Source organism: Corapipo altera, unplaced genomic scaffold (assembly GCF_003945725.1).
Source record: "Corapipo altera isolate COAL_440 unplaced genomic scaffold, ASM394572v1 23, whole genome shotgun sequence".
NCBI classification, from domain to species: Eukaryota; Metazoa; Chordata; class Aves; order Passeriformes; family Pipridae; genus Corapipo; species Corapipo altera.
In genome coordinates, this window is record NW_020884878.1 from 9660154 (window position 1) to 9683041 (window position 22888).

Below are 22888 nucleotides of genomic sequence, written 5' to 3' on the forward strand. Positions count from 1 at the left end.
TCAGCTAGCCTGTAGTGTACTTATAACCCTCCATAACACCCTCTGCTTAAGTGACAGCAATCATTCCTAACACACATAACTCATCTGCAATGTCATTGTAAAACTGGTTAGAAGTGTACTGACAAGGTGTGACTCCACTGGCATCAGTGGGGGCTTTGCCTGCACTGAGACTGCAGGAGACCATCTTGTCACATTGTGGAGACCCCAGATTTACACTTCAGTACCAAGAAGCGAGTGAGATAAATAAAACTGGAAAGACCTTATTTCTTTTCAAGAGGAAATCACCAAAGACAAAGGCATTTTGTCTCCTGACGAGAAGGCAGCAGTGACTTCCTAATAAATAATTCAAAATAAAAGCAAAACCAAAATAACATCCATCTTGGCTTTTATTTTCCTCATTCTTAATGTACGATGAAAAGTTACTTGCAGTGCAGTGAGCTGAAATGTATCGATCTGCCTGCAGGGAGAAAACAACCATTTCCCAAGCAGCAGCCCTAGCCTCTGAACTGCTTAAAAAAAAGAAGATTCCTCAAATGTGGGATGAGCCCTTACTCCCAGCACAGCTGCAACCACAAACAAAGAAGCTTCCTTGGTCTTCCAGCCATGGGTAAACATCTGGTTGTTTGGATAAATTCTATGTATCTGTGTTTATCTACTGCAAATTTTAATCACATGGGCAAACCAGAGTGTCCCAGAAAACTGAGAAAGGTTGGCTGATTTCCCAATGCCTACTGATCTGCCAACATCTGGGTTCAGGCAATGTCCTGCTGTTGTCTCCCAAGCTATAAACCATCTCTCATCATGTTTCTGCTGTAGAAAGCACTGGTAGGATGTAGGGAAAAAATGCTCTTCCAGAGCTCCTGCCTATAAGGAGGGATTTGGTTTGATCCTTTAGTGGACCCTCATTCCTCCCTCCACTAACTCACAGAGCAAAACCACTAGATCCTGTGCAGTGTATATACTGAGAGTGGTGATGGTGCCCTGAGAGCAGGCCACCACCTCTGTGGGCACATGTCCCCTCCAGCTCACATCACCAGAGGGGAGCCCTGACCTGCAGTTCCTCCAAGCTCCAGTGCTGCGCAGTTGAGGAGCAGCAACCAGAGTACTGAAAGGACGGAAAGGACTGGGAGAGGCGAGGAAGTCTTGCAATGGAGAAACTGAGAGGAAAAACAAAGAATCCAGGCAAAACAACCTGTATTTTGTCATATCTGCAAGTTGTTCATATATAGGACAGTAACTGCTGGCAACTTCTTAGGAAGTGGTGGAATCACAGCAGCTGCTAGTGGTAAGGTAGAAGTGGGGCTCTGCAGAGGTGCCACTGGCCTTTGCACTTACACTTGAATTAGAATTTATGTGTTTTATCTTATTACAACCAAGGAATTCAGGGGAAAAAAAGAACAAGGGAGTCAGTAACCGTAGGGAACTCACAGTAGACAACAGTCAGTGGGAGCAGGGGGCACCAGGCAGAGGGGTACTGCATCAAACATCAGAGCATGCTCATTCAACGGGTCTTAGGATAACCTGCCCCAGGAGAGTAAAGTTTCAGAGGCACCAGGTGCCTCCCAGGGATACTGGTTCCTGCTATGCCTCTTCAGGTTTCCTTCCAACCCTTGGAAACTCCCTGGAAAGAACACAATTCTTTCAGCTACAGCCACCTGCAACTCCTGCAGGACCTACCTCTTCTAGCAGCAGAAGGGTTTTGTCATATTTACCCCCAGCTAGCGTCCAAAGGAGGGCTTGGCTGCACCTGGCTACTTACCTATCTTATTAATTGCCACTGTGCAGTCAATCATATCTTAACAAGCAACTTGTGTCTGGGAAGTCACAGGAGAATTCCTACCAAAGCCATTTACAATAACGTCACAACCCAAGCACATCCACTCAATGCAGCATCAGACCACAAACCCACATCTCAAGATATGACACGCAGCCATTACTTCACCCACAGAGCCATGAGTCATTTGGATATTGTGTTCTTTTCCCCTTCAGTAAATGGAGGTTTTCCCTCTGGCCAACTGTTTGCATTTCACCATTTATTTGAGAAATCCACTGGGATTACAAATACAGTCTAATAAAAACCCCAGGCCTGGAATGCAAGGATTTGAGGGGAGAGTAAAGTTCTTTCTGGCTGGTTCCCACAAGAGTTGAACATTCTTAATTCAACACTCCAGTTCTCATAGAAATATGGTCACACCCAAACCCTTCTGGCTTGAAAAAAGCCAGAGAAAGTATAATAAATCTCTCTACATCCCATGATTTGGGCAGAGTTTCCTGTTCAAATCAACACAAACTCACAGGAGTGGTGCAGAGCCCCAGTTGGGGTGACTTTGCACATGAACTGAAGCCGCTGGCACTCTTAACTTTGCTATGGTGACCTTGCACCACGTGCACTGGGCAATCCTATTTCTAGGATTACTGTGAGAAGAGGTAGCATGGGGGTTCAGACAGCATCTGAACCCCTGTCTTTTCTTAAATAACACAAACTGCAGCATGAAGTTAGTGTCAAACTTTCCTGCAGAACACTAGATCCTAAAATTAACATAAATCTAAAAAGTACCTGAATAATTCACAAAGAAAGAAAACATATCAAAGGTTATTAGATACAAAGACAAAGCCTCTGGCTTAAGAAATCCTTGAGTTGTGAATTTTTTGGAAGCTCAAAAACCATTCTGGGGAAGTACCACCACATCCTTGCCTTGTTATTAAAGTCTTTCTCAGGCACCCATTACTGGCTAATGGGAAAAGTGGGGGTCCTTGGGCTTCATGATCTCTGTTCTGAGGTCGTACAATCACTTTTTTCCTCTTTGCAAGTTGTTTATTAGCAAGGAAATACTGAGTGGTTTCAAATTTAGACACTACCAACATTAATTGAACTACCAGATCATTTCTGTCCTGCTAAGGGACACTTGATTCCCCACTTAACTGAGGGAGAAGGTCCTCAGTGTGATGCAGTGAAATATGTGCAGAGAAGCTGGTGGCTGAAACATGAAAAACATAAAGGATCAGCAAAGAGGCATCAGTAGTTGAGAGTTTATACGTGGGCTGATGCACAGTGTGATTTGTTAGAGGTCATCTCTGTGTACCTATGTGTTGTATTTGGCTTGGGCTATGATGCAGCCTGGGACAGCATGAACCGTGTCCTTTTTGGATGAAACTACACCCAAAGATGTGCTCCAGGAGGTCTTTGTGCACTATGAAAACTTCAGTCCATGACAGTAGGTGTCCAGACAGAAGCTGGTGTGAATTAAAACCCCCAAAACATGTGTAGTGTGGGCATTGGCACCACTGGTTTCTCTGGAGAGATTGGTCCAGAGGGTCCACACTGCTCCCTATTTTATACATTGCCTAAACTACAAGAGGGAGCACAAAATGGCTTGGTATTAAGAGGAGTTTAACATTCAAACAGAACATGACTGGGACCAAATACAATTATATTAATACTTTGCCAAATATAGCACAGTTGAAATCAAGGTAAGCATTGACTTTGAACTGTGAAGAGACCAAAATCAAAATTACTTCTCTATATGTAAGGACTGACCTTGGGAGAAGAGGAGCACCCTCCTAATGGCTGACTCAAGCCTTTAACCTTCACAGATCTTATGCTCAGAGCGGTATTCTGACTGGCTGGGGTTTGTGGGTGTTTTTTGCTATTGGGGAAATACTTGCTGTCAGTTTTAGTATAATTACCCTAATTAAGAAGATAAAAAAGTCATCTGGCTTTCTGGGTACCTTTTCTCAGCCTTTATTATTCTTTTCCGGAAATTGATTTAATTTCTTTGACATTATTTAATATTTTTATGATTCTTATGACACATTTTTCCTTTTATATTTTTCTGGTGGTACTTCATGCTTGTCAGAAACATTCCTTTTTGTTACTCAGAACTGCTGCTAGAACTGCTGAGATAGGAGGTCTAGAGAGCACTAGATTTACCTTTTTTTTTTAAATAACTATACTTCTTATTTAATTACTACCTCATTAGGAAAGTGCTTTCCTACCACATCAAAATTAATGTCTTTCCTACTTCATTTTGTATGATTCATCATTAATCTAACATCAGCCTTTTGAAAATATACATATTCTAGAAAGCTATCCATTAAAAGATGGATATTCCATGTATTCTGCATTATACAGGGAGACGAGGACAGTTCAGTGGTTTGGACACTCCTTACACTATTCATGTCCTTGCACTACTGCTGACTTCTATATCTATAGAAAATCCAGTTAGTCTCTCTGCCTCAGTTTCTCGTCTATGGGATTCTTTGAAGAACAGACTATTCAGCCTATGGCAGAAAATGATCCATAATAAAAATGAGGTCCCAGAAATACTTCTAAAAGAGGGAGATGCTAACATGAAAAGTTTCAAACCCAACTGTGCTATAAAATATACCTCCTACCCCTGTGGGCCCTGCTGCACATCACTGCCATTGCAAAGAGTCCAGTGAACTAGCAAAAGCATTTCTAGCAAAAGATCCTTTTTGTGTCTCTTCACTCTCAGTGTGACTGATCTAAAGGTGATGGCTTGATGGCAGGACTTTGGAAAAGGCAGCAGCAAGTGCACGTTTGTGAATTTACTGCAGTATGTTTGTCACATTGAAGATACAAAGCACATCCCTCACAAAGTACCTGCCCTGACATATCTGACAGCTTTTGAATATGCTGGCACCTTGACTTGATCTTGAAAAAGTTTTGTAATCTTAAATCATTTCTCTTCTAAGTCATTATTTATAAGCTCCCTGAAGAGGCTGTGAGTGCAGGGCTCAGCCAGCAGAATCTGAGCTCCTGGGAAGTCAGAAGAGGGGAGGGTGGTCCAGGCTCTGCCACGGGCCCTCAGCACTGCTCCTGATCAGCCCCATGCTGTCATGTATTATCTGGCACCTTGAAGAACAAGAATGGAAACTTCTGAAAAGCTCACAGGGTCAGATGCTCAGCAGCATCTCTCTCCCAAGTTCAGCTCAGACACCTCCGTTTACACCGGCTGGGGATCTGGCTCCTTGTTTTCAATCTACCTTGAATATCAGTGAGCGCAAATTTTGTATTCTTAATCCATAATCACAGACAATCACCAGCCAAATTGTTTTGATATTTAAACTTGTTTACAGTCCCCAGGCTATTAGTTGTGATGACACATTAAGAGATAAGACAGCTTTAATTTTCTGAGGATAGTTCCACCCTCTGGGGATAAGAAATACTCAGCGGAAACTTGTTTTCATTAGCAAACTGAAGAGGGTACAGAAATCAGACTAAGTGGAGTGTGAGTTCAGGTGCTGCTGGAGTTGACACCTTCCCTTATCTCACAAAGTGGTGCTTGAATTACCAAACAGGGAGGAGAGGCTTCTCGAGGATTTAACCCCACTTGAACATCATGGCCAAGCGCAGTTTTTTCCTTTCCTCCTAACAAGTAACCTCATTTTCCTCCAAGGGCAAACTTGGGTATTTGGGTGCTTGGCTCCTGAATAGTCCCCAAGCAAGATGCTGAGCAGGGCAGTTAAGTGCTATTGCTCGTGATGTGAGGGAGGAAGGTGCACTTGGCACACACATTTGTGCTCGTTTGCAGTTCTTTTTCTAGGGATTAGATTGGCATAGTCTCACTTCTGTGATGACTTTGTATCCGCTTCTGATCCTTGTGCTGTTTTGACTGGACAAGTCCTCTCCTAAACTCTAGTAATGCAGGATGTTGTCAGCTATCAGTCAAGATCCTGCTCAGGGAAGCGCTGATGGGTGCAGGGGTACACATTTGCATTTATTTTTAGAGTTGGATTTCAGGGAACTGAAAGGCACCATCTAAATGCAAGATAAGGCCGAGAGAAGCTCTGGAACCATAAGAAGCTTGACTAAAAGCTCATTCAGACACAGCAGCATGCACAGGTAGTGCACAGTATGTGTGAACAGCAGATGAATTGAAATGGAATTAGCATAAATTGATAAACAGTAGAAATTAGTATACCTATGAAAAGCAAAGACCTGCCATAAGAGAAGGGAGAGGGAAAAAAAGGAAGTGTGCCCAGGGAGAGGTCTTTCATTAGAGATAAAAAGATCAGAAAGAGCAGGAATGAGAGCCAGGTTCAATAACACACCCCAGCAGCGAGCAGAGACCAGTGCCTAAAGCGAAGAGATGTCTCAGTGGAGAGAGGACACAAGCACTTATGTAGTCCTCAAGCAGGAAAATAAACCCACATCAGCCTGCTGCTATGCTGCAGGTTTTAGTCAGTGGGAAATTCTTGCTATTTATAGCTCTACAGTCAGGATATTTCCAAAGGTCTCAGCAATGTGAAACCCCCACTAGAATAAAGGGAAGCACTCAGCAGCAAAGAGGTTACTCTGAGAGGGCAGAATTCAAATAAGTAATGTATTACAGGGCTCATCCTGCTCTCCACCTTGGGTTTGATCCAGTTTGTTCTGGTAGCTCTTTTCATCACCCCGGGCAGCTCAGAACTCAGTGGAGGCAAAGGACTTGCAGCCAGTTTTACAGCTTCACCTTCCTTCTCCTCATTTATGTCTCTGGGACCACTCTCAGCCCTGAAATGCTCAGGATACCTAAGCTCTATTGCAAAGAAACTAGATATGTTCAGTACAAATATCCTTATCTTAGAAACAGAGCTCTGTAGCAGAATAATGATCCTCAAGCACTAGGCAGTTATTACAGACCCTTCCTACCTCTGTGCAGGCAGTGCTTTGGTTCCTCCACCTACGCCAAAGCCTTCCCACATCAGGATTCATAAGGCTTCATGAGTCCTAGTTTGTGAAAGAAACAAACCTGACTGAAGTGAGAATAAGTCACCCTTTAACCCATAGTCCTCTCCCCTTTCATATGTGATGCTCTGTGAAGAAAGAATTGTTATTGATCAAAATTAAGTATTTTTAAAACACGGCTCAAAGCCTTTATGTTTAAAAGCCAAAATTTAACAAATATAGAGATTATTAATTTTCTGGTTGGACCTAAAGAGTGGTTACATTTCAATATACTTCTGTTTGGTTTAGATTGGCCTATTTTGAGTTCACAACCCATTTTCCTCATACACAGCACTGTGCTTGTTGCTTGGTGCTAGTGCTCAGAAGCAGATGTGTTTGACTCTCAGTGGTACTGTAGCACACACTTGCCTTTTTCCTCCTTTTAAATACTCATTATTTCTTTTCAGACCCTTAGACTTCCACAGTAGAAGTTGTGCAAGTATTGCTCAGTTTGGCTAGAAAAAAGTCAGATGGGCCAAATTCTACTTCTATTTATTGCTCACATAGAGGAAAATTAAATCCTGACTTGTTGGAAGGTAGTGACAATGTTCTCTCACATTCACTGAAATCAGAGTTCATGGGCTGCCTCTCACAAAGGTGGAAATAAGAAAGTCTGTAAGTTGAATAGATACGAAAGTTGGTTGAGGAAATGAAAAGCAAGGAACTTCATCCCAGGAGTAGTCAGGAGTTAGAGAGTGAATAAAGCTATTTTTAGTAGCAGCTTATTCCTTGACTTTGGTACCTGATTTTTGTATTTTTATTTTGGGATTTTGCAATCCAGGCTCTTCTATAAACCTGTCCCCACAGTATCCTCTAGCAAACAGGTCAAAAGAGAATTAAGGGACTTCTGAAAAACTATCCACTTGTTATTTCAACCTGTTTCTTCATTCCTCATTATGCAATTTGGGAAACAGTGAATAATTGGTTTTTATTCTTCAGACCACCTAGAATGGTGTAAGTCTCTTACTATGTCCCTGTAGCCATCTTTTTTCCAAGACTCAAAAATCCCCATCTATCTAGTCGTTTCCTCATACAGAAGCTATTCCATGTTTTTGGTTATATTCTTGCCATTCTCTCTGACTTTCATAGTTATGTAAAAGGTTTTTGAAGCAACAAATGGTTAAACCTTTCTGGGCTTCTGGAATTAATGTAGAGCCTGTGTGCTGAAGATGTATTGTCCTTACTCCAAAGATTTTGTCATTTATACATATCAAGGTTGGCAGAAAGGATACTTTTCATTCAAAGATTATTAAAAAAAAAAGAGAAAAAAAGGCTAATATCTCTCCCTCCCACACATGTGAAATTATGATAGAATAAAGATTTAAAGTTTGAAGAATTCTCTTAGTCTTTTGCCCATCCTTCGTGAGGTTAACAAAGCAGAATAATAAAAAAACTATACTGAGCACACCTCAATGCTGACAAATTCAGTTATAAAACAAACAAACAAAACAAAACAAAAGAGAGAACCAACCAACCAACAACAAAAAAAAAAAAACACAAAAAACCTGTAGAAACCTTAAAATTTGCAATTTTTTCCCCCAGATAACAGTTTTATCTGCTGAAAAAGCTATGTGGAAGAGTGAGATGCTAAAATATCTCCATCATGTCAGGGCTCAACACCTATTTTTCTATTTCAAGGGCATCTCCAGGGTTCTCTTTTAGAAGCAAAAATACATTGAAGCCTTGTACAAGGAAAAAATGCAATATCCAAGTCTCAGAGTAAGACAGGTCTCCGTTATCTGCCAGAAGGCACATAACCTCTGTCATAAGCAATTTGAAGATCTGCCCTCAGCGCTGCATGTTGGAATGGAAACTGAGCTGCTTCAAAGACATTTAAGAAATATTAAGAGAAGGAAAAGTGACACAAATTTATATTAATTTGTTGCTATATAATATCTCTAAGTTCAGCCAAGGCCAGGAGACAATGTGGTCAGTAATGGATCAAACTACCTTAACCTCAGATGTGACCCCTCCCTACAAAACAAACGTACACCAGAAGAGCATTCAGAAGCCTGAGGGATATAACATTAGAGCTTCCCCAGGAAGGAGCTGTTAGTGTGTGGGGAAAATAACAATTTATAAAATCTAAAATCTCCACTTTTAATTCCATCTATATCTTTACTTCAAAATTAATTGTTAATTATGGCTACATTAAGGGATGCTGCAAATAATTCTAGCCAACTGATGCTTTCTGATTTAGGAAAGCTGTGTTCAGGGTTTTTTTTTTTTATAACTTTCTAAAATTTTAACTGTTTGGTCTGAAATTATACATGCCAGCCCTTTGTCCCAGAAAAAATATTTTGTAGGAAAAAATCATCCAGTTTTGCTCTTTATAAGAACGATGCTTGGAAACCAATTGTTTTATCCTCATAAAAACCTGACAACCATTTCTGTGAAATACTCATGTATCTTTAGTTTGAATCAAGGACTGCATTCTCAATTTTATTGTGGCTGAGATGGCTTGATGTAAGTGCTGAAGGTGGGTTTGTGCATCTGAAAATACATTTCTTTTTAAGTGATCAGTTTTGTAAAAGACATTACCTCTCTTGTAATTTACCTCTCTTGTAATTTCTTTTAGTGTTTAATTACTCTCTTAGCTCAATGCATCTTTGCAGCACTCCAGTAGGTTGAAATGACAAGATGAAAATCTGAACAGTACAAGGGTTTGATTTTGATTTTACAAATAAATTCTTTGCGGTTTTTTGTAATTAGTCTACAAAGAGTGTCCAAAAATACCACAGTTAAAGGTGATCCAGAAAGAATTCAGCCTCCTTTTGTTCATATGTTATTAGGTAGGCTTTAGCAAAGCACTGAATTTCAGCTTCAGTCAGAACACCGTGCATTTGCCATAGAAGAGGAGAAAAAAAAAAAGCTTTTGCTCATAGGATGCTTCAATTTTTATTTTTTTTTTCAGAATTTAAATGTGTCAGGAGACTCTGAGAAGAGGAGCAGCATTTTTTGTCTGCAGGTGTGAGACACTGCTCTGAGGAACAGGACAAGTTGTTCACACCATGTTTTCCAAACCTATCCCCCTGTTCTGTGTTTCTGGGAGCCTGCCTTGGGCCTCGAGGATGGAATATCTGAAAGTGGCAACTACTGGCCAGTAGTGTAAGGAAAACTAATGGGAATTGAAGTGTGGGCTGCCAGGTCCTCTAAAAAATTGCATCAGGCCCCCGCAGTTATGGATACTTGTAATCTTGCTCTTTTTTGCCTTAGGTTGCCATCTGTAATAGAGAGTAATGATACTCAGAATTGCTATTAAGATGTTGTAAATGGAAATTAGTCAGTGTTTGCATGTGGCAAGGACCTGCACGGTGGAACACCCTGGAATGCCCCAGCAGGAAATAATTTTGTCTTCACAGCAGAGTCTGAACTATGCATTGAAAATCAAATCAAATATTGAACTCACAAACTGTGTCATTTATTATGCGCACCAAGTGAGACAGATCCTGAGCAAAAATAGCCTATGACTGATGCACCTGAGCAAGGTGGCAAATTAATGGAGTAGAGACAATTTTGCTTACAGCATTTCTTAGCTTCAAGTGCTGAGCTGTGCAACCTTGATAATGTTCTTTTCACATACTGTTTTGTGTGTAATTATTACCTGTATCAGCCCAAATTTAAAAATAGATCACTTCTCTATTGAATGCCTCTTTTAGGACATAGTTGCAGCTGACTCTTAAAGGTTCCAATAACCTGCAACTCATGCTGAAGGCTACTGGCACTGTCACAACAACGCCATCCAAACTCTGAAAAATTTCAAAGCCTCTTTCAAAGTCCTCAGATGAACACGCCAAAAACGGAGGCAGCTGAAAATCCCTTGCCACTTTTAAAATACTAGACATAATAAGATAAAATAACAGATGATTTGAGGGAGAAGCTAGTTTCTAAAACAAAGTTATCGAAGTAGGGTAACACTCCAGGCAACCAACTCCCACACCTTTTATCATCATCCTTAGTCATTTATATTGGAGCAGCATGCGGCAACCCCTGCTGACGTCTGGGCTAGAAACCAGACACAGATAGCAAGAGTGATACCTAGCCCAAGCAGCTTACAAAATTACAACAGTAAGAAGCATGGGAAAGGGAGGGAGGAAGAACAGAAGGTTGAAGTGGGTTGCTGAAGGTCGATTTGCACAAACCTGGCACAGCTGGGAGAGCCAGGGCCTTGATCCATGGGAGCAGCTGCCTCTCTGGCGCCTGCTCTGAGCAAGCATGGCATGAGAGAGAGATGGTAGCTCAACTTATGCAGGTGCTCTGCTCCTGGGGAAATAAGCTGGTTGTGCCAGGAGTAACACATTTGGGAAAACACAAGAGTGAGATGACACATGTCCTCTTCAGGGCTTGAGGTGGCAGAGCAGAGAAGTGGGATTTGGGAGTGAAAAGGTCACGAACTCAGCAAATGCTCTGGTAAGGCCATTAGAATGGGCAGTGAAAAAAGGAGCACGGAAGAGCTGGTTTTCCTAACCCCTGTGCACTGGCACATTGCTATAGCAAGTGTCTGCTGTTGGGAATTGCGGCTATCACAGAGTCACAGAATGGCTGAGGTTTGAAGTGACCTCTCCAGGTCACTTGATCCAACCCCCTACTCATTCAGGGTCACCTACAGCCACTTGCTCAGGACCATGTCCAGACAGTTTTTCAGTATCTCAAAGAACGGAGACTTCACAACCTCTCTGTGCAACATGTTCTCCTGCTCAATCACTCTCACAGTTACATGCTGCTTCCTAGGGTGCAGAGCTTTCCATTGTTTGGAAAACGATGTCACCTGACATATGGAGCAAAGCCACAAAGCCACTTGGATTCTTTTTTTTTTTTTTTGACTATAGCTTATTCTTATTCTCTTTAAAAAGATACAACTGATATGGCTATGGATCTGGAGAGATTATGTGCATATGTCTTCCAACTCTATACATTATGCCTAACAAACCATGTTCTTCCTCTCTCTGTAGTGGGTACTGTACTATATAAGGAACATATTTTGATAGCTAATGTAATACAACATACACATCATGTTGCCTCAAGGTCATGGTAAATTGTATCTGTTCATGTGATGCATCTTGACATACTCTAATGTAGTGCCAGTAATTTAAAACAGTGACCATATAAAATGTGACTAAGACCAAGAACCCAGCTTTGAATTTCACTGATTTTTTTTGTATTAAGAGTATTCGCTAGTATCTAGGTAATTCTTCATAAGGATTTAGGGAAAAGAATGTACATATTGCTATATTCTTCTTCTATGGACACCAAGACAAGTTCCATTCACAAAACCTTGAGTAAAATTACTGCTGAAAGGAAAGCTAATCTGGATTTATTCCCCCAGAAAAGAGAGCCAAATTTCATCCTGATTTTTTTAAACATATAATGAATTCATTAAGAATATCACTTGCAAAAATAAAATATTCATAGTATCTGAATTATGCAAAATTGGCCACTGGAAATTATTGTGTGTAAGTCCCAGAACCCTTTAGAGAGCCCTGAGTCCCACTGAACTAGTGTGATAATTAAATAAACAACAACTTGCCTAGAAACAGTAGATTGGATAATGTTTCTTTCAACTTTATTTTCAAAGCAAAGTGTTTAACTCTTATGAATTGTAGCCCAAGATATTCTGCACATGTTCAGACCGACCCAGGTTTAATTCTAGCAGCTGTCATACCATCCCTACAGGACTGATGCTTTCTCCATTAAAACACTTTACTCACATTTGTAAAGTATCCATTTGGCTCTGCTTGTATTTTTAAAGTCAAATGATCCTCTAGGGAGTTGTTTATCCATTTCTTTCCCTTTCGTGCTCTAAGCCAGCATCAAAGAGTGGTGGGATGAGCTGACTGAGAGAAATGAGCATAAGAGTAATAAAAAAAAAGCTTATGATCGTGGACCATGTAAAACCCATGGAAGATGGAAACGCTGCTGTTCAGGCTCTGATGAGGGAAAGGACTTTCCTCACAAAGCAAAGTTGGGAAATGAACACTAATCTTAGCAGAGACATTCAGGTGTTTTCAGTTCATGACATTTAAGGAAATTCTAATAAATAGAAAAAAAGAAGTAACAGATTTAAAAGAAAAAAAAAAAGAAAAAGACACTAAGACACTCGGGCCAAACTTCTTCAAAAGCTAGTTGAGGGCTAATTTAAAAGACTGAACTAAATATTAATTCAGGTTAACCTGAAAATGGTGATCATACTCTAAGAGAATATCTTGATTTCTTCACTATGTAACAAAGAAATGGAAGGCTGCTGGATGGACAAAACTCAGTGCTGCTGAGAAAAGACACATTCTAGTGAATATTCACACTGGTAAACATAATTAACCTATTCAAAGATACAAGAGCATTCTTAGATATTATGATTTCAAAAACTATCTCCAATGTAAATTAAGCAGGCAGTTGTACTGATTAATGTTAGAGGTGAAAAGAAAAAGACTACATGACTGAAAAATTGAATGTGCAAAGTTCTTTAAAATACAGTGTCTCTCTACTACCCATCCAGAAAACCTGAGGCAGAGCAAGATGAAAAACTTTATCTAAATTCATGAAGCTGCCCACTGAAGCTCCAGAGAACCAAACTCTTTTTCTCAGTTTCCAGATCAGCACCCTGTTCTTCGGACCACATTGTCTCTCTGCACCATATAGTTTAAACTGATGCAGCTCAGCTTCAGTTTATACTGGTTGAATTCTTGCAGCATAAGCTTTTTAAGAAGTCACTTTGCAGCACCAACAATTTAATTCAGCTTAACAGAAACACAGAAATAGAAACAGTAAAATGTCTTTGACCTTTGCTGTTGGCTGTAATCAAACCCATGCAACAAAAAGAGCAGAGAAGAAATGCTGGACATACGTTCAACATGAAAAAATGTTTGGGGCATGTAACACAGTACACTGAAGAAAACATTCAGGAACAATTCATCATGCCGATAATATTATTCCCATAAGGCTGAAAGGGTCAGTGTCATGTTAGATTATGCACTGTACAAGTGCCAGCCATAGATGAAGACCCACCCACAGGCCCTACACTATTGGGCAGAAGGTCACTAAACACTAGCAATTGATCTGTGGCTCTAGAGACTCTGAGCAGGGGCACAAAAAAACCATCAAATAAAATCTGCAGGTTTCTTTTTGCTATTATACAGACTATTTTGCTAAAGAAGATGACTAAAGCACTAATAATTACACTGTCCTATCAATACAATGTTAATCAATGCCAATGATAAACGAAAATTAATTAACACAACTCAGAAAAACATTCTTAAACTAAATTCCTCTCTGTTTCCTCCTGGCACAAAAACAGCCTTCCAAAGATTTCTCTTTGTTCATTTTTCTCCAAAGACTTCCCAGGTGGTTAATTGCTTTCACAATAGCCTGTCTTAACTTAAGAACTCAAGGTAAGTCCTACTTTTCTTATCTTATCAGTCCGTAGCTCCTCCCAGATATCACCAACACAGGTAGCATATCTGACCCATGTTCTCCTCGTAGCACTGGGATTTTGGGTCACCCTCTAAACAACTCTTTTTTATGCTGACACTGAAAGCCATGTCGTGCATGCCACGAGTCCAACAGAAGACAGCGTTTTGTCACCCACGTGCATTTTTCTGTTGAGTTTGGAATGGGCATCACCTCAGTGAGACCGCAGACCTGGCTCTGCATCTCCGGAAGACTTTCAAGCTGCTGTGTGAGATTTGAACTATCCTTCTCAATTCTTTAGAACTCTAGATGCCAAGCACACTCCAATAATTCACATAGAAACTCTGCACAGTGACTGGTGACTGAAATGCAGCCAGCTCTGGAGTGAAGCACAGGTAGTTACAAACCAAAGAGCTATGCCAAAAGGTCAGAAGGAGAGGAAGGGATGAAGATTATTCTCTGAAGAGAAAGAGTATGGCAAATTTAGACTGGGAAATATCTTATTCCATGAATCAAAAGACATAAGCTCTCTTTGCAAAAAACTGGGGAGCCTAAAAGCTCATAACTCTACATTAGTACAGCAATTATATTAGCTTTCCTGTATTTAAAAAACCCAAGACAAAACTTTAATGCTTCTGGCTTTGATTTTTGAATAGAAAGTGAAAGTTACACTAGACAAACTCCAATTTAAAATCTCAGTGGGCCTGACAGCTGTGTTCACAAAGAAAGCTTTTTCCACAGTACTTAGTTTGTGGATTGATTTTAATAATGGACATTTTCTTCCTACAGATCCAATATTTATATTCCTCTTGTTATTTTGAAAACTCTTTGGGGTCACATAAATCTAACTGTATTATAGATAAGATAATTACACTTATCTTTGTTTCATACCTGTAATCGAATTAGGACCTATGGCAGAAGCCATAGGAAAACTGGTCAATCTATTCTGCATGGATAAGAGAGACTCCAGGTATTTTTCCAAAAGGATTATCTATTTTATGGAGAATAAATAAACTTTGTCAATTTTTCAGGAAGCTAATGTTTTGTCAGGAGCATTTTTTTGGCTTATTTCTGAAAGAAAACATTCAGAGGACTCCTGAGTCTTTCTTCTCAAGTTCATGACTCTCTTTCTTCTAGTTGCTCCCAAATCCTTCTTCCTTTCCTCAGTCCTAACTTCCCTGGAGCTTGCAGCACTGCTGAAGCTCATTGTGCTTAGCAGGGGTAGAAAGGAAGAGTGATGTAGGCTGGTTGAGTCCTACCAAGAAAAGATTTAGGGTTGTACAGCTCATAGCTACATTCAAACCCCCACAAAAATCCAAGAATCAGGCTTTTTATGGAAACCCACTGGCAGTGTTTTACTTTGAATACCGCTGCTTCTTGGACTACAAATGTCAAAAGCGTATCTGTAGTGATGCGCTGCTGCAGGCTGGCTTTGGGAAACCCTTCATAAAAATCTGTCAGTGAGGCTGGGTAACTTCTCTCCTCTGATGAAGTCATCCATTCTGGTCACAGCTACACTCTGCACTCTCCCTGGGGCTAAAGTAAACATTACTGAGGAGAAAATGTGTATGACTTACAAATACACAGCACTTCACCACATGCAAGTACTTGCAAATATTTAAGAACAGAATAGCTTTCTCATAGGTATCTGCATGTACCCCATGCTCAACCAGCATGATGACTTTGCAACCCTCAGGACACTGCACAGCTAGTTAAGAACAAACTATTCTATACTGCACTTGCAATCAATTTTGCCGGATGCTGTTGCCTATCTCAGGAAGGATGGTTAAGTGGCCAAAGCACTGGGTGGGGACTAGAGAGGTAGGGCCTCTGGGGTCCCAGGGGCACTTTCACGAGCACAGGGACACTCTTTGCAGTTGGGAAGTCGGTCAGCATGAATAACCCTGCCTCTGAGAAACTGTGTCTCTGTCCTCCCTGCCCATTAGCACTCTCGCCCCAGTTATATGCTGCTGGGACTATGTTGTGCAGAGCTGCTAAACATTTTATTAAAGCACATGATTTCCATCTTGTCAAAGCACTGTATGGGCTGCCTCTCCCTCAGTGTTGCCAGGTGGTAATTGCCAACCAGGAAAACAGGGATTTGCAAAAATGACTGTGCTTTATAGATGGCGCATTGCCCTCTCTCAAGAGCCATAATCCCTCTGTTAGCACATGTATCTGTTGCCTTCCTTCTGTTTTCTCGTTCCTGATTGCTTGTAAATGCTATTTTTGATTTTTTTTCCTGTGTCATTTTGCTGTCAAAACTGTAAACACTAGAATATTACTAGGCATCACATCAAAGGAAGATTTACAGATGTTTGGTCTTCATTATTTTTTAAAATTTTACACTTTTTTTTTAAACAGCACAATAAACAAGGTATTTAGAACCTCCCAAACACGGCGTATAAATTCATCCTGTTCCAGCTTGCAGTCATTTATAATTGGCATCAGCTCTTTCTCTGCTACAGTTACAGGACTGCTGCACACATAACTGTGCTGGAGGTAGATCCCACAGAGCCAGGTGGGAGCAGAAGTAAAAAGGCCTGCACCCCTCATAAGGAGTAGCTACCTGAAACCACAGCCATGGGATGCACTCCAAAGCCCGTGCCCTACCATCCTTCCTCCTTTTGCTTAATCCAGCTAGATACATTTATACAGATTGTGTAGTGCAGTCGTAAACAAAGACCCAAAATGGAGGTATGCTGTCATTTTACAAGGAGAAAGAAGAAATCAGTTCCTTTCATTATCAATCATTTTCATAGAGTTTTGTGGCTGACAAATGGGCTGCTAGAGAAAAACTAAACAAGAAGTGTGCTAAACCTTGGAGATACCCAGTTGTGGAGCAGCTCTTCTTGTACCAGTGGAGATGTGTCTGCAAAGGCATTGTGCAGAGACACAGAGATATGCCCTGAACATTTGCTGAAGTATGTGGCAGGTAAATATCTGAAGCAGGAAAGGAATGGAAAATAACTTTCAGGTAAAGAAACAAAGTCCAAAGCCACAATATGTTCATATTTTCTTCTGCAGCAACTTGGTTCAGTAGGTGTGATGAAACTAGCCAGTGATGTGAACCAACTGTGGAAGAAAGCAGTGGCACAATTCTCACTGACATCACCAGGTATCGGTTTAGGCTTTGAAAGCAAAAGTGCCCAGATGAGCAATAGTGACAGGAAAAAAATATACTTTTTAATAGCTTAATCACCTGAATTGCTAGCATATGTGTTGATGCCATATCCCTCTGTCAGTCCCTGAAAATGACCCACATAGTAAGTTATCAGCTCCAGTAACCTCAAAGAGGAGCACATGACAATGAAGATTCACAACAAGTCCCTTTCTTTTGTCTGTCCTACTCTTGATTAGTAACAGGTTGTACCAAGAACAGCCCCTGCATCATGCTGCAGCATCCCTTTCTAGATTAGGTATTTAAACAAAAGTACAGTTAACCCAAAGAGACATCAGTAAAGATCAGTGGCAAATTATCTGCTCTGCAAAAGGCATCAGAGATAAGTATTAATCATTAATACCAACAATCAGCATAAAAATCCACATGTAATTCTCATAACTGGACCAAGTATGTGGTAAAGCAGCCAGAGAAATTAGTTACTGTCTTTTTGGCATTCTATGTGCTTGCAGAATTAATTTTAGAAGTTCACATAGGATTGAATTCTCTAGAAGAGGCTCCTTCTCTTATCATTTGTACAGTATGTACCCTGTCAGACTGACCATCTCAATAACTGATATTAGCTGCAATCTATGTGATAAGCACAGGACAAAAAGGCTCCCAAATTTTAAGCACAACTTCCTCTTGAGTAGGGTTCACATTCTCAGAGGAGCTTGTTCTGAGCCTTGCAGCTGTTCTGAGCACCTGCATCTCCTGCAGATGCAGCTGGGCCAAATCCTGACAACGGCTCACAAAAGCAGCTTCTGCTGCTGCCTCTTGCCCATAGCCAAGGAGAGTAGAGAGCTCTGCTCTACCTCACTGCTTTCCACGAGTCCTTCAGGACTTGAATTACACATGTGGTATAATAGATCCAAGAGGTTTCCTTTGAGCTCATGGTCCTGTGCAAGCATAAATCAATGTCTGTATTCTATGTGAAAAGCACCAGTTTTGCATATTAGCTTTATCACCCTATCAGTAAGCTAGAAGTAGTAAGGCTAAATCCTGAGAGGGTTAAACCAGTCAAACTACATCAGTGAACACTGCCTGAAAGTGTAGACATTGTTTGGCATATATCTTAAGCTGTCAGGAAGAGCAGCCAGTGAGCAATGCAGTACTTGACCTGTCAGCATGATACAGATCATTTACATAGCTTTTTACAAACATTAACAGATTAATCCTCACCTTGGGACACACAAGCAAGGTTCAGTAGCCCTGACAAACAGATCTGGAAGCTGACTCACACAGTGGTTGTAACCTGATTTCCAGGACAACCCAGCACCCTTACATCTTGTAAAAGCAGAGTAGGGGATGGGACGTTATACCTCCAGACCAGGAGAAAAAGAAGTGTGAAGCAGATAGAAGCTTTGGCCCAGCCTCTCGAGTCTGTGGGGAAGTGGGGCTGTGGGGACTTTCTTAAGTGCTCTAATCTGGCTCCTCTTCAATTCACACCAGCTGTGACAGTCACAAGTAGGATGGTAGCTCTCACCCCGGCACTGAGGACACAGGCGCGTTCATGTGCAAAGCACTGCATTTCACGCCCAAAGTGTAAAGCAAATCAAGCAGCTGAAGTGGAAAAGTCCTACCTGATTGCAATTTCCTTGCCCAAACAGCTATCCAAAGTATCTCAGCTCATTTCAATGAGATCTCCTTCTAAAAGTGGTAGCAGTCATCACATGAGTGAAAACTGAATAGTGAGCACAGAGCTCGGGCTTTGCATTGAGGAGCAGGGAGGATCTGTGATGGATACAGCCCACAAGATCATACTGACAAAGAGACCTAGGGACAAGGTGGGACATGGACGTGGACATGGCCCATGAGGTCATTCTGGCTATTTTATTTAATTAGCTGGGAGACCTCGTTTGTGCACACATCATTTATGCAGCTGAGAGGTCTGGTCTTAGTAGTAGCACCAGGGACTGAGGAGCTGTCTGTAAGCCACAGGGGACTGGGAGATCGGGTCCCTGGTGAGGTAGGACAGGGTGTGATCCCACAGGTGTGACTCTTCACAGGAGGGGTATATGCATGTGTGCAGTGCAGGGGTGAGAGGCCCAGTTTATTCACACGTGCAATGAATGGATGTACCCAGGTACACTGTCATGGGGTTTACCCATGGATATCCACATGGACAGGAATAGACACAAAAAGGATCAATGGAAGATGTATCTGTACAGGCATCTTCTAGAGAAGTGTGGGCAAGGAGGACATGACACAAGATTCTTTAAATGTACAGTATTTCTTTACAGTCTTGGTAAAAAGTTTTAACCGATGTCAGGAAGGTCTCTATTTTATGAAGGAAATTGCTTATTGATCCTGTCTGTTCCCATCATTTTCACACTGTACTATTCACATGCTTAACCTGCAAGGATCCAGAAAAGTTGTTTTTCTCTTCATGCATGACTTGACTTCAGCAAGGAGATGCTGCACCTCCATGTGAGGCTCCAGCAAAGGCACGTGGGTAAGAAGAAGTTGTGAGGTAAGGAACACTAGTGTTCCTGGTGTTAAAATCCCTGTGATGCCTATTTGGTGTGCCTTTTTCAAGTTGTAAATTTACTGAAAGCCAGATGAGAGATCACAAGTCAATTTGGAGATAAATTCAGCAACACTACTGTACCATTATGCATGGTCTACTTTTGGTTTTTTGGGGGGTTTTCTGTGATGCTTTTGATCTAACTCCTCTTGTGAAACATTGCAGATGTGATTTGTGGTCTTCTACTACTTTATTAAAATTCAGTGAGGATGGAGTAGATATTCTGTGGGCCCTTCTTCATTAAACATCCATCACATGGTTTTCAGAGTGGGGACAATGACTAGACCGAAAAATAACAGTGATCCCTTAAAATTCCATTTGAAAGCACATGAAGAGATGCAGAATTTAAGGAATAACAATTAGGAACAGAAGTAATAGAACAACCCTTCCTTATTCACTCCTGATGTGCTAGTGATGTTAAAAATATAGAACAAGGTACAACACATTACACAGTCAGGGTGTTCCCAATGATATGACACACTAAAACATGCTGAGCATTACCTTAGGTAGTGTCAAAGATACTGTTACCTTTATACTGAGTCAACAATACCTCAGAATGGCTCCAAAGGAGCAGGTACAATATAGATTGTCATACATTTCCACAGCAGTGTTTTTTCAGAAGTCATCCAGCTGTGCCAAGCTTCAGAGCATTTTGGTACAATATAAAACACTTGCTATGGAATGAAGCGACAGGAACACAAACCAAATATGACATCACCGAAATGCTTCCTTAAAGGAAAGTTTTGTTTTCCAGCTTTCATTAATACAATATATAGAGAGAACAAGTACTGTGTTCAGCAGCACAGAAACAATACTATCCTAAGGCCCATTGTGCTCATCCATTAAGAGCCACTTTCAGGAATGTTTTAAAAGCCTTTCCAAAATCCTACCTTCTCCTGCTAAGTATTTTATAGTGCTTCTCTATTCAGTGAAAAGTTACATATACTGTGAATACCTGAAGAAAAACCTTTCACCAAAAGTTTTTATTTAGACACAAGGTAAAAAAGGAATTCCAACAATACACAAGTCACAGGTCTTAAACAGTCTTGTCATCAGCTTTCCCAGTCAAAAAGTTATATGGTTTTGTTTTCAAACATTAGATTTGTCTTCCCTAAAGGAAAGTTTCTGGCATTCTTATCATAGTTCAGTGAAATCTCACTTTGCAGACGCTATTGCGAGGTTCTGGGATGTGTCAAAGGAAAGTCCTAATTTTTCTCATGAAATGTATCCCAGTTTCACATGGAGGAGAAAGTGATGCTTTTCAACATCTAAAGACATATGCATAAAATGATAAGTCACAAATTTTCAGAAGTCAGAAGTTAAAAATATGGACTTCATTGTATCCTCTGGGGCTCTTACAATGAGTGAAATCCATTATTTATTCTTCATTGTTTATGTTGATGGACTTCAGTTGTTCTCCAATATTTCTTAGCCAAATAAAACCCACTTTACCTGTCAAAGTTCAGTAATTACCCAACTACAATAATTAGATTTAGTTTTCTGACCTATTAATGTTTTAAGAAATATGCAAATATTATAAATCCTGTGCTCAGATCCTCAAAGGTATTTGGATACCTTACTCCCTCTGATTTAAAAAATAACTAGGGGTCATGTGATACATTAATTTCTTAAACACCAGCATTTTACATACTCCAATATTCAAGGTTCCGTGGGAAAAAATTGCCAGCTTAACTAGAAAAGACTTTTAGGTCTTCTTTCGTGTTATTTACAGATAACATTAGTTTAGGAGGGACAGCTGGGGTAGACTGGGGACAGCCCTGTGCACCGTCGCTGTGGATGAAGTTGGAGTGCAGGTGATCCTCCCAGCTGCCCTGAGTTCTGTCCACTGGAGAACATTATTTTGAAGCAAGGTATGTAATTGCTCACTATAATGGAGTATATATTGACTAAAGCATTCCTTTCTAACATTTTTCCATTGTAAGCCAGTAAAAAGTTAATGTCAGAAAAAATAAAAGTGCATACTTGGTGCAGTAGGGTGCATTTTACGTTCTCTTCTTAACACTTCACAGGAATAAAACCCAAGTGAGATGAGATTTCCAATTAAAGTACTGTTTTTAAGCAGACTTTCATATTCTTCAACATTAATATGTCATTGGGTAATTGGGTAAGTGTAGTACCTGTCAGCATCCAGAGGTATGTAACACCTGGAGATGCACAAATAGACCAAAGTGAGGCAGATACCACTTCAGCTTCTGGGATATTCTGTTATAGAACTCATTCCAAAACCCCGGCACATTTGCAAAAAGCTATTTTTCCTTCTTGACATGTACAAAATTTTTCTGAGTTTGTATTAAGATGCCAAGTCAGATTTTTTTTCCCAACTTCAGATGTAATTTTAGCAGCTAAGTACTTCCTGTACAAACCATCTTTTCCTTTTTCATAAAGAGGATAAAAAACTGAAAAGATTACCTTGGACAGAGGAGGCATATCAGGGTTAAGAAGAATCACTGTTAGGTAATATATTCTGTTTTTCATCTATTTTCCCCACAATTGCTGGATTCATACTGACCTATGTGAATTCATCATCAGTCTTTTTATGTTTTCACTGAAATTTTTTCTGTTTTGAAATTTGATTAACTTACCGAAAGCCTTCAAAACCATTACATAGCCCCACAGCTGTCCCTAAACCCTGACAGCATAAGCAGATACACATGTATATCCCCCAGAACCTGTATGGCATGTTTAGGATATTTCTATTAAGTAATTTTCTGTTTAATATAAGATCTACTTCCCCTGTGTAGTAAAGCAATTACATAATTAATGGTTACATTCAAACAGAATGGCTCAGGAGACAAAAAAAGAATTTTTAGGACAACTGGAAAGGAAGTACGCATCAGTAATTCCCTTTCACATTTGATACTTCAACTAGTATTAACTTAAAAGTCCAAATGCAAGTCATTAAGCAAAAAAAATGAACAAAATGAAGAGCAACCTTGCAGGGACAGTGATGAACTGAGAATAAGGACATTTGGGTTCAATTCCGAACTCTTCCCTTGCTAGTATAGCTTTGGGCAGTTTTCTTTGTTCATCAGTTCCTTATCTATTT

The 22888-nt window shown here is 40.4% G+C and overlaps 1 long non-coding RNA gene across 1 annotated transcript in view; it reads right to left on the minus strand.

The window, feature by feature from the left end:
* LOC113944458 overlaps positions 1-22888 on the minus strand; it is a 165799-nt gene that overhangs the window by 6433 nt on the left and 136478 nt on the right. The window lies entirely within an intron of this gene.